General features: G+C 32.4%; 1 long non-coding RNA gene across 1 annotated transcript; it reads left to right on the forward strand.

Annotated features, from left to right (window-relative positions):
* Window positions 1-2654: 2654 nt before the first annotated feature.
* Window positions 2655-3967, forward strand: LOC142241556 (uncharacterized). Its single transcript, XR_012723691.1, has 6 exons — window positions 2655-2719; window positions 2846-2888; window positions 3024-3088; window positions 3486-3551; window positions 3681-3756; window positions 3851-3967. It is a non-coding gene; the product is annotated as an uncharacterized LOC142241556 (long non-coding RNA).
* The last annotated feature ends 10721 nt before the right edge of the window (window positions 3968-14688 follow it).

Raw genomic sequence — 14688 nt, forward strand, 5'->3', positions numbered from 1 at the left:
ATTGTGCTAGTATTTGGCCGTTAACAACCATGTCTAACTAGGTCCATATCGGTCTATAGTTATATATAGCCCTCAATTAAAATTGATCCCCAATCACACAAAAATTGGTCCATATCAAGTTCATAATTCTATATAGCCCCGATATAAGTGACCCCATATTTCAATTCTGGTTCTCTACGTACCGTGCAAAGTCCATAACTTTTTTGTCTAATATATACCACGTATGGAATAACTCACAATTTAGAAAACGATGTTAAGAAGTTTTAAGATACCACAACCCAAGTAATTCGATTGTGGATGACAGTCTTTCGTAGAAGTTTCTACGTAATCCATGGTGGAGGGTACATAAGATTCGGATTGGCTGAACTTTCGGCCGCATATACTTGCTATATGAAACTAGTATGTGTGGCCATCTCTCCCCTATATAAATAGAGATGGCTACTTATTTATTTTCCTCGATTTATATATATTCTTGATCAGAGAGAAATTGTAAGATGATATAAGCATGTCCGTCTGGCCGTCTGTTGTAATAACGCTACAGTATTCAATAATGGCGCTATCGTCCTGAAATTTGGCACATATTCGTCTTTTGTCTGCACGCAGGTCAAGTTCGAAGATGGGGTATATCGGTCCAGGTTTTGATATAGCCCCCATATAAACGGATATAAACGATATAAACGATTTTAGAAACTGGAGATTTTATTCGATTTGCATGAAATTGGAAATCTAGAGGTATTTTGGGTTCATTAATAAGTGTGCCGAATATGGTGTGTATCGGTCCACGGTTTGGTATAGCCCCCATATAGCCCGATCTCCCGATTTGACTTCTTGGGATTCTACACCGAAAGAATTCTCTTCGTAAAAAGAACGTTTTTCAACCAACGAAACTTTTCATTAAAAGTACGAAATATTTCGTACTTTTTACGAAGAAAAGTTCTTCCAAATTTGTCGTAGTTTCTAAGAATAATATTCGTACTTTTTATGAAAATTGTTCGTACTTTTCATGAAACAGTTTCGTTCTTTTTATGAAAATGTTTCGTACTTTTTATGAAAAACTTTCGTACTTTTTTTGAAAAATGTTCGAACTTTAAAAAAATTATAGTCCAAAGTGCATTTGGTTGTAGTAACATGTTTGAAAAATGTCATCACTACTTTACATCTTAAGTTTTTGAATAAGTTTTAGTTTTATTGCTTCACTTCTATCACCCAAATGGGAAGTAGCATACACATGTATAAAAAAATAGAATAAAGGAATATACTCAAGCACATTATCAAAGACAATTTTATGTCGCGAACGGAAATTTTACAACTTCAATTAAACTTCTTCGTTATTTTAATGGAAATATTTCGTACTTTTTATAAAGAAATTTTAATGTTTCGTAATATATTCATAAATTCGTAAAACCTTCTTCACAAAAAACATGAAATTTCGTTAAAAGTACGAACTTTTTACGAAGAAAAGTTAATGTAGAATATTTCATAGACGTTTCGTATATTCGTTAAATGTTCTTCGTAAAATTTACGAAGAGAATTCTTTCGGTGTAGACACCGCAATTTTTACCTTTTAAGTATGTAGACATTCCACACAGAAAAAAAAGGGTCTCGTAAATTTAAGAAAATTTTTACATTAATTTATTACAAGAATTTTCCAGAATTTTAGTTCATTTTTCGCATCTTCAACGAAAATTAACTACTCGGAAGGAAATTTTACAAATTCTAAGTAGCAATCGTTTAGTTCATGGCCTACAAAATACGATGGAAATTTCCTTAAAAAATTTCTTAACTGGTAGTTAAAAATTCGTTTGTCATGCTATAAAACTACTTGTGAAATGTAAAATATTTTGTAAATAATAAGTGCAATTTACTATAAGATTTTTTTGTATGAGAAAATATTTTTTTACGAAAAATGAACTTGAAAGTGGATAGCAATTTCTTACTGACAATTCCTATAGTTAATAATTGTTTGTAAAAAATTACCCAATGAAATATTTTTAGTTCACATGTAATTAAATTTATAGACATTTTCGTCAAAAATGGTAGATAACATTTCTTGAAAATTTTGCAAATTTTAAGTTAAACGTTTCATCGTTCATAAACTGGTTTGCCTTTACGAATATTATTCTTAGAGTAAATTGTCAGCAGATGCGATGAACTAATGCATAGTACAGAGATCTTTATCGGAATAGTTGAATGTGATTAATGTAAAGATGATGTTACTTGAGTTTTGTTGTGTATACATGAGCGTGGGGTTATTTTTATTTTTGTTCATTTAGTGGTTTGTGTGTGTGTGTGTTTGTTATTCGTAGATGGTTTATTTGGCTGGATGAGGTGTTGTTTTCAATAAAGGCACATGTGTTTTTGTTGTTGTAGGAATGTTGTGGCTTTGCTTGGTTTTGTTTGGCATGCTTCAGTTGTATAGTTGGCGTTGGCGTGGGCTGTTGCATCTTTTAAGTAGGTATGCAAAAAGGGAGTATAAAGGCATGGAATATTTTGGATTTTTGAGACATATATTGGTGTTTGTTTATTAAACCTTTTAAATGAAAGTTATTAATATTTTATCGGTAGTTTAGAAAAAAGTTATTACGAATATTTAGGAAAATATGTTGAAATTGAAAGTGTATTGAAATTTTTATTATTCTATGTAAAAAATTAATATTCAATTCCAGATGAATTTGGAAAATTTTTGTTATATCTCAGCGTATAGTTTATTCATAAATTGGTAAGTATTTTTTTAATATGACTTTCTTTTAAAAATATTTTTCATGTATATTATTATTTGTTAATTATTTTTTTTGGAAACCAGTTTAATGCTTTTCTTTGTTGTAAAAACAATATTTAATTTCAGAGCAACTCCAGATGGATTCGAACAAATAAAAAATAGAGAATTGGTAAGTTTTCTTTTAAAAATTGGCTTTATTTTAACTAGAATATTTTTGTGACCTTTTTATCATCAAAATTACAGGTTTTTGGAAACCAATGTAATATTTTTAATGAAATATTTAATATTTAATATTTAATTGCAGAATAACCCCTTAAACATTTGGACAAATTGTTAGTACTCCTTTGCCTGTAATTTAATAGTGAATTGGTAAGGATTCTTTAACTTTCTTTTAGCCCTGGACAGTCATCCTTATTTTTTGTACATTAACAGCCTTTGTCATTTTGACTACTGCTCATTTCAAGACGCTAAAATTTTCATCGTGAGCGAAAAAGTGAACCAAACTTGAGTTTATTTTCTTATTCAATTTGGTTTTAAGTAGTATAAAACAAAAATTCATAAAACGGTCGAATTAGTATAACTTAAATTCACCTTTTCCCAATAGACTAAAATGCATTTTAAATCGAAAATTAAACTACGTGTCGTCATTTTGACAAATGATGACTGTCTAGGGTTATCAAGAATATTTGGTTTTTAATGCATATTATTTTTGTCATTAGATTTTTTGAAAACTTATTTAATAATTTTATTTAATATTTAATTTCAGAGTAACCCAAATAAATTTGGACAACTTTTTATATTTCCCCTCAGCGTACAATTTAATAGAGAATTGGTAAGTTTTATATTAAAACTTTGGCTTTCTTTCAACCAGAATATTTATTTTATTATATCCTTCACATCGATAACAACACAGTTTTATGAGTTTATATAGAATACTTCATTATTTCTCTAATTGTTTCAGGTACAAATTTTATGAGATACGTTTTCCAAAGAAAAGTTGAATTCTTTACACCATTTGATAAAATGCCCCAAATATGGTAAGTTACAAGCTAAAATGAAGAATTAAAAATTATATTTCATTACATGGTGTTAATTTTTAACAATTTTCATTTTTGTATCCATTTTTTCCAGCAAGATATGTGAAAAAACTACCTACGATGAATAAAAAAGGATAAGTCAAAATGTCCAAACAGCGGGTTCAAATGAACTACTCTCTGTTCCACGTGGTCATCATTTTTATTCAGAAAAAACATTGTATTAAGAATTTTCATCATAAGTTTTTATAATAAAGTACTTTTGCTTAAAGAAAGTTTAATTTTAATGTATGAAAATTTTCATAATAATAAAACGGTTTGTTGTTCCTTTAATTATTTAATTTCTCTGTACTGTGGAATGATTGATTTAAAAATAGTTTAGTCGTCGACATTTTAAAGAGACTGTTAACCAATTTTTATTATCGGGTTTCCCACAAAATAAGCAAGTAAACCAAAATAATACTGACTTTTTAACTTGGTAGGGGTATATAAATCTTATGGTGTTGTAAAAATGAACTAAACTATAATGTTATAGATGAACTAAAATTCAAGAAAATTATAAACTAGACAAGTTGAAAAAAATCTTAAGGGCTAAATCATGGTCAATATTACTACAGTTTAGTTCATTTTGCAATGGAAAAGGGTTCACTGTTTTTTCAGTGCACTTTTTATGAGATTTGCCTGAAATTCAAAATCAAGATGTATTCTGGGTACACACATAAGTAGGCCGAGTATGGGGCGTATCGATCGATTTTTACATACCCCTCATAAAGACCGATCTGCCGATTTGACTTCGAGACACCGCAATTTTTATCCCAATTGACGGAAATTCAAATTTTAGAGGCATATTCGGTCCGTAAAGAGGGGATGGTTTGGTATAGCTCCCATATTTTTAGTCTCCCGATTTCCATGTTGGTATATATATTTGCTTGGCATCAAATCCACCTGAAATTCTATATTTGTATTTTCATTAATTCATGATGGTGGGTATGTAAGATTCTTGTTTTATGTAATCGTCGTGCAATTTGCATGACATTTTCAACCTGGCGTACTTTTCGATCCATAATGTGGGTTAGAGATCTGATCTATATCGGTCCACGTTTTCATCTATCTGCCACATAGACCGAACCCTCGATATGTCTTATTAAGCATCTAGACGACGCAATTTTTATCTGGTTTGCTTGAAATTGAAAATCGTTGGGTATTTTAGGACCTTGAAGACATATTTAACAGTTGGTTTATATCGGTCCAGTGAAATTTTACCTTGTCTACGGTCCCCTCTGCGAACGTCTTTGTCCACCATATAGATCGATCTATGGTTTACGCCGTTCGGACTCGGCTAAAAGAAGAAGATCCCTTGTCAATGAGGTCCACAATGGACGGAATAGTCTAAGTCAGCCTTTATACCTGTCACTATATCTAACTAATTTACACGAGATCACTTGAAAAAGTTTTTATATATTTAGTTTTTTGGCGCGTAATAATGTAGGATATTTGGCAGGAAACGGCCATACCCGTAATCTTAAAGGGATTTTTGTTAAAATTTACAAAAATATTTCAATATATGATTATAAACAACTTCTTATCTGAAAGACTAGTTCATCTCCAATTCTTTTTTGTACGATAATTTTCAAAGACATAAACGGCAGCCACTAAATTAATTTACGTTCGCTTGGTTCTATCCGCTTGGTTATATGAAATCCTGCATGTGTATTAAATGCTAACTAAATTTAATTTGTACTAGATGCATTTAAATTCTTTCGTATACCATATTCGGGTATTCTAAACAGGCCTATAATCCTACATGCTTGTTATGTATGTCAGTGGTCATATACATATCTCCATATCTGAATTATGTATGCCAAAATGCGTAATTTAATTAAGTGCGTGAACGTGAGTTTAACCGCCTGAAACAGAAAACCTGGTCATAAACTACAGCCCCGTAAATACAAGTGAAATTCAAGTATGAAATAAATGAGAATATTTAGCATTGGCCACAACACAACGGGCTCAAGTCAAGCCAATAACTGGCAAAGAAACTGGAAAATCCTAAATGACCATATCATGCAGGCCATTTAAATTATGTTGTGTACGTATGCGTATTTTGTTGTTGTTTTAGTTGCCTGTGTTGCTTCTGTATACATGGTCATAAGTTGTAAGTTTACAGTACATAAACCATGTTTATGACATGAAAAATGTTTCACATAACTATCCCAAATAGGTGGAAAAAATAATTTCAGCCAAAAATACATAAATACGGCTATGGGAGAAGAAAACAAAAAACAAAATTTGTTGTTGTAACGACATTTTTGATTTTTGGTTAAGAAACGAAATATCACAGTTACTTAATTGCTTGTAGGCTTACATCATGTAATTGGCCGAAACAATACCACACTCAAACAAGTATATACGCCCTTAAGTTCGGTCCTGCCGAATCTTAAATACCAACCACCATGAATCAAATATAATAGATTTTTTTGAAAACTCGTCAAGGTAGCTGTTTGATTAAAACTATAAAATTTCAGGTGGATTTGATGACAGATATTCTCCCTAGCAGATGGGTTCGAATGGTAAGCGTGCCGTAATTACATTCAGAGGCTACATCAGATTCTGGATTTATAAGTACCAGTTTAAAAATAAAAAATTGGATAAAAATTGTGGTGTCTAGACCCCAAATGGGGGGCCGATTTTTACGGGAGCTATATCGAAGCCTGGACCCGTATACACCACATTCGGCACATATTGCTGTGGACCTTAAGTACCAAAAGTCAAATCTGGAGTTCGGTCTATATTGGGGGCTATAACTAAACGTGGAGCTATACACACCATATTCAGCATACCTCTTTGTGGACCTAAAATATGTCTAGATTTTAAATTTCAGACTAAGCGGATAAAAATTGCGGTGTTTAGAAGCCCAAGAAATCAAACCTCGAGATCGGTCTATATGGAGGATATACCAAAACATGGGCCCATACACATCATATTCGCTCTTTGTGGACCTAAACTACCTTTACATTCTGAATTTCAGCCAAATTTATATGGGAGCTATAGCAAAACCTGGACCGATAGAGCCCATCTTCGAACTTGGCATGCGTGCAGAAAAAAGGCGAATCTGTGCCAAATTTCAGAACGATGGCGCTATTGAAGGCTGTAGTGTGATTACAACAGACAGACGGACATGCTTCTATCGTCATGCTTGTATCGTTTTTGACAATTGAAAAAAATGTATTAAAAATAATATTTTTTTCAGTTGTTTAAGAAAATTTCATACTTTCAAGGAAAGAAGTGGTTATTAAAATTTTGAAATTTTTTATTAAAATTTTGAAATTTTTAGTAAAATGTACATAGTTGAGAGACTTATGAACCCAATCTAAGCAATCTTTTCCCATTTAATAAAAATATGAACTATTTTTTTGTAGAATTGTGTACAACTTTTTTTTCTTATTTTTAGTTCACGTCATTAAAGTAACCAAAAAATTATTCAAATATTGAACATTTACACACATTGGGCAAATTTGAACTAAAATCAACAAATTTTCATGAACTAAAATAAAGTTAAGTTGGAATTGGCGCTCATTTTTGTGAGTGTATACCCTAAACTATGTAAAAACGCCGATATGAAAAAAATAGATTAATATTTAGGGTCATACGAAGTACAAGATCAATACATTCTTCTAATTCTAATTCTTCTATTTTGAAGTTTTATTAAATTTGTAAGTAATTTGTGCGAAGTTCATATTAAGTCAAATAGTTTACTTGATTTGTGTATACGCTTTTTATACCCTCCACTCGCTACGATATTAAATTTGTCATTCCGTTTGAAACACATCGAAATATTAGTTCTAGACTTTATAAAGTATGTATATTCTTGGTCGTGGTGAAATTCGGAATCGATCTAGCGATGTCCGTCCGTCGGTTCAAATTACGCTAACTTCCGAACGGAACTAGCTATCGACCTAAAACTGGGCACAAGTAGTAGTTATTGGTGTAGATCAGATAGTATTGCAAATGAAATTAGTACATCCTCGCTAATAATCTTGAGAAAATTGTTCCATATCGGTCTATATATCCCCATATAAACCGATCCCCTAGATTTGACTTCGAAGACTCTTGCCGAACCAAATTTCTTCCGATCCGGGTGAAATTTGGTACATGATGGTAGTACAGCCATAGAAAAAATCATGAACAGCGTTCACGTTCATGAAAGTGAATCAACACTCATGGGGTGTCAAACGAAGAGCAGTAGGTGTTAATCTGACAACAATAAAATTACACCATGCGTTGTCAAAACAACAACTAGCGTTCATGATCTGAAAACGTAATGGTTACGAATTTATAAAAAAAAATGCAGCTACCGTGACTCGAACCTGGATTGTCGACTCCCTACGCTTTAATAGTCGCCTTAACACATTGCCAACACCGACCAAGTTGCCATAAGAACTTTATTTTACTATTTTACGACTTTACATGGCCAAAGAAAAATGAAAGCTGTTCATGAAACCGTAAACATTCCGTTATGATTTTTCGTGAACGTTTCCCTTTCAATTGGTTACCGTCCGTTCACGAGTTTGGAACGTTATTTTTTCTATTATTGATATGCTCTCTAACTACCATGCAAAAATTGGTCCATAATTATATATAGCCCCCCATGTAAACTGATTCTCCGATTTGACTTCGGGATCGTACCAGTTTTCATCCAAGATGAAATTTGGTACCATCCGGTTGAACTAATAATCGAGCAAGTCCATATCGTCCATATGAAGGGTTTTCTATAATAGAGCGTAATATTTCAAATCCATTGAGAGAGTTAAATTCGGTCAGATTGAAAGCAAATTTGCTTTAAGTTCGGTTGCAGGAGTGATTTCAAGAGTCGTCAATAACGATCACATATATATAAAATATTGGATTTGAAAAAAATAATAATAATAAATAAATAAATAAATAATAACTCCCTATGGTGAAAAAGGTCTTTTGCCTTTAATGCTTCCTTTCATTTAAGTATAAGGATAATTTTATTAATGTTGATAAATTATGTCAGATTTATTTAAGTCTGAGTTATTGTGCAAAATATGACTGTTGACCTTCGCAGTTTTTTTGGCATTTTTTGTGATAAAAATATGTACTAAAGTCCTTGAAATAAAACAGGTACATGCAACATAATGGTCTCTTTAATGTTTTTGATTCTTTTTCAAAACAATGTGCAATAGTAATTGGTATGTAGACTTCTTTATAGAATAATTTTCGTGGTGTTTCACTGCACGTTATTTGAGTGCAATAGCGTGACATCGAATATTGTCCTGTCTAGGTAAAAATATAATCAGACAAATATTTGTAGGACTACTGTAAAAGAATGTCCTCAAATTGTGTTCAACAACGCGACTTGTGTAAAAGTGTCGCTGCTGCTGCTGCATTGAAACAGCAGGAATGCTGAACATTTATGTTCGTTTTTTACATTTGCTTTTTATAAAAACTTTTTTATAGCTGTTGTTGTAAATATTCCATGTTTTAGGTATGCGAGTAAAGTCATGCTGTCCCCTTAGTATGAGCTCACTCTCTGCTTGACCACTTGCTGGAACAAGTCCTATAAAAAGCGCTAACAATTTTCTTGTTTTGTTTGGAAAAAAAGGGATAGTGGTAATGCTTGTTCTCATGCTAGTGACCACCATGTGTTCCTACAATAACAAAAACAAAAAAATAAAAAAAAACTCTACTAAAAAAGAATGACTAAAACACCAATGAGAAATTCCAGCATATGGCTGTTTTGTTTGGTCAGTTAGAGCATAGGGTCCTCCAAAAAACACAGTGGTATAGATCCTTAAAGAAGCAGTGACTTGGTCATAAATGATTTTTCAATTCATATATTCACATTTTTTCTTATTCAATCACGAAATTGATTGATTCAAATAAATTTTTAATGGAAGTTGTTTCATTCAGGTAAATAAATAATAAAAAATTTTAATTTATTGATTTATTGTCTGTGTTTAAGTTTTGTTTTGTTAAAAAAATTTACAAAAATAACTTTTTAATAAATAATTTTTATACCCGCAACCATCGAACGGTGGCTGGGATATAATAAGATTGCCATTTATAACACATCAAAATATGGATTTCCGATATTTATATTTTTGATCAAGGAGAAATTCTAAGATGATCTAACGATAGCAGTCTGTCTAGCTGCTTATTGTAATCGCGCTACATCCTGCGGTGATGGAGCTATCGTTGTGATAGCAGGTATTCGTCTTCTGCCTGCAAGCAGTTCAATGTCGGTCCAGGTTTTGATATAGCCCCCATATAACACCGACTTGTTTCTTGAACAATTTTTATCCGTTTTTCCGGATATATACCGTATTCGGCAAATAGGATAATCCGCCATATTATAGCTTTCAGATAGACCGGACTCCCGATTTGACATGAGCTCAAGATATAATTTATTTAGTGACGAAACTCCGAAAAACTAAAAATAACGGGTTATCTCAAAACCAGTTCTATAAAAAATTGTTACCTTCATTTTTGAACCCAGCAGATCAAAATACGAAAAACTAAAAATAACAGGATATCTCAAAACCACTTCCATAAAAAATTTTAATCTTCATTTGTGACCTCTCATAAAATGTACATGAAAAAAATTTATTTTGTAAACTAGTGTATTTCGATGTGGTACAACCTGAAACAAATTTATTATACCCCCATTGCCATCTTATAGTGGTGGGTATAAAAAAGATTTCCACTCTGCTTGAAGTATGTCAAAACATGCATTCTGAACGCACCAACCGCTTCTTCAAGTGAGGAAAAACGTCGACATTTCTTACATACGAGAATAAAAAGAAGACATTCGGTCAGGACTATTCACAGATGACCCATCAAATGGATGCTTTGAGTGCTCAAAAATGCAGTTGTTTGAGTCGTTGTGTGAGAGATCATATTGTCATGGTGAAGAATGATCCGTCTTAGCGGTTGGTTTTCCTGACTTCTTGGAAGACAACTCGTAAACAAATGATTGTATACCATTCAAAGTTGACTGTTCTGCGTTGTTCTAGTGGTACGATTTCGACATGTCCAGTTTTTCCGACAAAACAGGCAATCATTTGGAAATGCTTCGTGAGCGAGCAACTTTTGTTTTATTTGGAACATCTTGAAACGCCCATACTTTTAGAATCAAACGCGGTCTTTCGAAGCACCGCGATCGTATTTTTTTGACCAAGCGAGCCTTGTTTGACACATGTTTGACGGTCAAATTATTTAATTCCGTTTAATTCAATTTAACTCTTTTAAGATACTTTAAGCAGCACAAATAGCGCTTGTATGTCAAAATGTTTTGAGTATGTATAACCTCAATAATGTCAAGGGCTGTCAGGTAGCAGATTGCAACACTACGTTGGTAATCGTAGTGTATCGCAAAATAAATCCCGAAATATAGATTTTGGCATGAGTTAAAATGAAAATTTTTGTTTCCGTTTATATTTTTAATTATTATATAAAAAGTAACTGAAATCTGAACGTAATGCCGGCCTTGTGTGGATCAATAACAGTTTTCATAATTGCTGATGGATATCATATAAAATCGCTTTGTAGATAATACGAACCACTGTGTAAATGTGATGTATCCCGTTGACATTTACTCCTTTTTGCCGCATACACTGTTATATGCTGTTTGGTTCTATGTCTCTGGAAAGGATACAATTTATGTTATGACACGTAATTGCTACGCTATGCTGCAGCAACATTGGACCAACATTTGTTCGACATTCCAGCAAGCACAATTGTCCACAACACAGCAACATCGAGGAGAAAAACTATTCAAACTATTTGAAAAATATCCTGGCGGGTCTGGTTAGTCATGCTGCTATGTCGCCAAACCAATGAGCTAATGGTAAGTGAGTGAGTGAATCCTTTCATTGCATTGCAATCCAGTACAATGCAGTTGTCCAGTTTGAGAAATCACCGCACAAAAAAATACAAACCAGCAAAACCATTCTCAATTACATTTTTGTGCAAAAATTTTCAATGGTCGACATGAAATGGATTTTTCCATTCTCACTTCGCCCGCGCATGGACTGTGTTCTCAGTTTCAATTTTTTCGTTGGTGTACATCCTTCCTGTTATTGGCGTTTGTTAAGTAACTCACAAAATGATCATTTAATGGACTCACTAGTTTAGATACTCTGGTGCATCTGCGAGTTGTGTCATACGCTTCAAAAAGTCATTATGGTATTTTATGATTGCCGTGTTAAAAGGCAATGATGAAAGGATTATTTGTTCGTTGATATTCCCTTTTGACTTTATTCACTTGGTATGTGGTCCGACAAACAATAACTGTCGTTATGAACATGATGTGCTTCCATTGTTGCATTGAGATGTCATGTTGCTACCGCAAACTAGTGATCATATTCACCTGGTTATGGATGATATTCCATCGTTATGGATAATCAGTCAAAAACAATTTAATTTTGTGCCTTCGAAGATTATGTGTATTCTATAGGAAATGTCCTATATATAAAACACAAGAATCACCCGGTCCGCTTCGCTGTGCTCTCCGAAGGATAGAAACATTTTGCGTTAACTTAGTCAAACACATTCTTCGAGCTGAAATTCGAAAAGATTTGAACTTTTTTAAAGAGTAGGGTCAGGTGAAGTCTGCTACAAAACTGAGGAGAGGGTGTTCCCTTTCCTCTAATTTTTTTAATTATAATCGGTGTTCCCTTTCCACTAACTTTTTTAATTATGATCTGTATTCACGTCGTTGGACCCTACTCTACATTTCCTGTGAATTTCAAGCGTGGTTTGAAACATACCTGAACACTAATCATCATATTTCAACTATACGCAAAGAATCTATGTTTCCAGCCCAATAAATCACCATATTGAGCATATAAACATTATTTTATAATAATAGATACGGAGAAAATGCCTTTCCCAAAAAATGAAGCTCCCTGTTGCCTGTCAATTTCATGTAAATTAATGTTTTTTACGAAAACAAGTATATACAGCATTAAGTTCGGCCGGACCGAACCTTAAATACCCATCACCATGAATCAAATATTATAGTTTCCTTTGAAAAATCAGGGGGTTTGATGACAGATATTCTCCCTAGCAGAGCAGTTCAACTGGTACATTTCCCGAAGATAAATTTAAAGATTTTACCTATGAAGTCTATATCAGATTCTGGATTTATAAGAACCATTTTTGTATGAGTTTTAGAGGAATCATTATCACGAAATCACGCCACGATTAATTTCATATTAATTTCATAACCTCATCAGCAAAGAAGATATTTTCAAGCACGAAAAGAGTCAAAATAAGCGCTTTGAATATGCCCTAAAAACTGAAAAATATGCATTAAAAATAAGCAAAATAAAAGTTTTTCAAATTCGTGTAATATAGATTTTTTATTTAATTCAAATTGTCATCGTTTTTACTACTAAAATAAATTATTAGATGGTGTTTCAAGTTGTCAAAAGATTTTTTTCCTTTTTTCTGTCAATATACTTCCATATGATGAAAAACTTCTTTCAACGTCTGCAGACTATACGGGGCAGTATGAAAAAATTTTCATACGAACGTTTCTTGACATATGGATCTTTGGAATCTATACCAAACCGTAAAATTTGATTAATTTCATTAAGAGGTTCGTACCCCTTATTTCTTCGGATAATGGCATTGAGTTGTAGAGAGTAATCTTTGTTTTCCAAAGAAGATACAGAAGCTAGAATTTCTTCTACAATATCAATAGATTATTTAAGCTCTAATCCTCGAGTTTCAAATTTTGCAATTGCGTTCGTCAGGCTAGAAAAATTTTGCTTTATGTAAGCGAGATCAGAAACCAAACAGCGTGAGTGTTAAAAATCGTTGCCAGATTTTTTTTTCAATATTAGTACAATTTTTGTAGAAAATTTGGACATGTTTCCTTTTATTTTTGAAAAAATCCAAATATATGCTTTTATAAGCAAGAAAGTGCAAAATATGCGTTAACGTGCCAAATATGCAGAATGCATATGCAATATGCATTTTCAAGCGTATATCTTCTCTGCTCATCAGATATGTTGTTTTTTTTGCAGTACTCTAACAAATAAGTCGGCAAAGGGAGGCCCCCTCTCCGACCAAATATCGCAAAATAAAGTAGTGACAACTTACACTCAAAAATTGTTTTTCTGATTCAATCACGAAATTAATTGATCCAATTCATTTTTTAATTGAAATATCTTCAATCACGAAAATGATAGTACCAATCACAGTTTTAATTGGGCATAAAAAATATTTGATCAAAAAATTAATTGATTTGATTTGAAAATTTCAATTAATTTTTTAACGGATTCAATTAATTCTTAACTGATTTACCCCCATTTTCATAAAGCTCCGTTAGTGTTCCGTTAACTAACCAGCTTTTAAAACGTATTATGGACGAAGCTGTCATCTTGCATATATATTCCATATGCCAGTTATGAACTTAACTGACGAAAATTTTTCAGTTAAAGTTAACTGGAGAGAAGATATTTGCAATTTACTTTCTGTTAACTGGCAGTTAAAGCCTAACGGAGCTACATGAAAATGGCCGTTAGTGTTTTTAGTTTGATTAAAAATTGATTTTGAAATAATTGTATCAATTAATTTTTTAATTAAAATTTTTTAAATTTTTAATCATTGACATAATTAATGTTTCTGTCTTGGTTAAAAAGTTAATTGTATCAATTAATTAATTATTGAAAAAATTTTCAACTTTAACTTTTAATTGGAAATATTTTGGTGATATTTTTTCTGTGTAGGTGCCATAATACCACCGTATATTTTTGGGGGGCGTAAAATTAATAGTGCGAGATTTCTTCAAATGTTTGAGATTTTCCCGAAAAACAATGAGCTACATTTCCCATACGGATACCGCGACGTAAAATGTACGAGTCGTTCTGCTCGATCCTCAAACCGACCAAATTTTTGTTTTCA

Source organism: Haematobia irritans, chromosome 1 (assembly GCF_050003625.1).
Source record: "Haematobia irritans isolate KBUSLIRL chromosome 1, ASM5000362v1, whole genome shotgun sequence".
NCBI lineage: Eukaryota > Metazoa > Arthropoda > Insecta > Diptera > Muscidae > Haematobia > Haematobia irritans.